Raw genomic sequence first — 1003 nt, forward strand, 5'->3', positions numbered from 1 at the left:
GGGTTATACCGGGTCTATACCGGGTTATACCGGGGCTGTACCGGGTTTGGGTTGTACCGGTTCTATACCGGGGTTATACTGGGTCTATACCGGGGTTATACCGGGGTTATACCGGTTCTATACCGGGTTATACCGGGGTTATACCGGGTTTGAGTTGTACCGGGTCTATACCGGGGTTATACCGGGTTTGGGATGTACCGGTTCTATACCGGGGTTATACCGGGTCTATACCGGGGCTATACCGGGGTTATACCGGGTCTATACCGGTTCTATACGGGGGTTATACCGGGGTTATACCGGGGATGTACCGGTTCTATACCGGGGTTATACTGCGTCTATACCGGGGTTATACTGGGTCTATACCGGTTCTATACCGGGGTTATACCGGGGCTATACCGGGTCTGTACCGCGTTTGGGTTATACCGGTTCTATACCGGGGTTATACCGGGGTTGTACTGGGTCTGTACCGGGTTTGGGTTATACCGGGTCTATACCTGGTGTATACCGGTTCTATACCGGGTCTATACCGGGTCTATACCGGTTCTATACCGGGTCTATACCGGTTCTATACCGGGTCTATACCGGGTCTATACCGGGTCTATACCGGGGCTATACCGGTTCTATACCGGGGTTATACCGGGTCTATACCGGTTCTATGCTGGGGTTATACCGGGTCTATACCGGGATTATACTGGGGTTATACCGGGTCTATACTGGTTCTATGCTGGGGTTATACCGGGTCTATACCGGGATTATACTGGGGTTATACCGGGTTTGGGTTATACCGGTTCTATACCTGGTCTATACCGGGTCTATACCGGGGTTGTACCGGGGTTATACCGGGTCTATGCCGGTTCTATACCGGGTCTATACCGGGGCTATACCGGTTCTATACCGGGTTATACCGGGTCTATACCGGGTTATACCGGGGCTGTACCGGGTTTGGGTTGTACCGGTTCTACACCGGAGCTATACCGGGTTTGGGTTGTACCGGTTCTATACC

Source organism: Malurus melanocephalus, unplaced genomic scaffold (assembly GCF_030028575.1).
Source record: "Malurus melanocephalus ecotype Western Australia unplaced genomic scaffold, MMel_1.1 scaffold_1042, whole genome shotgun sequence".
NCBI classification, from domain to species: domain Eukaryota; kingdom Metazoa; phylum Chordata; class Aves; order Passeriformes; family Maluridae; genus Malurus; species Malurus melanocephalus.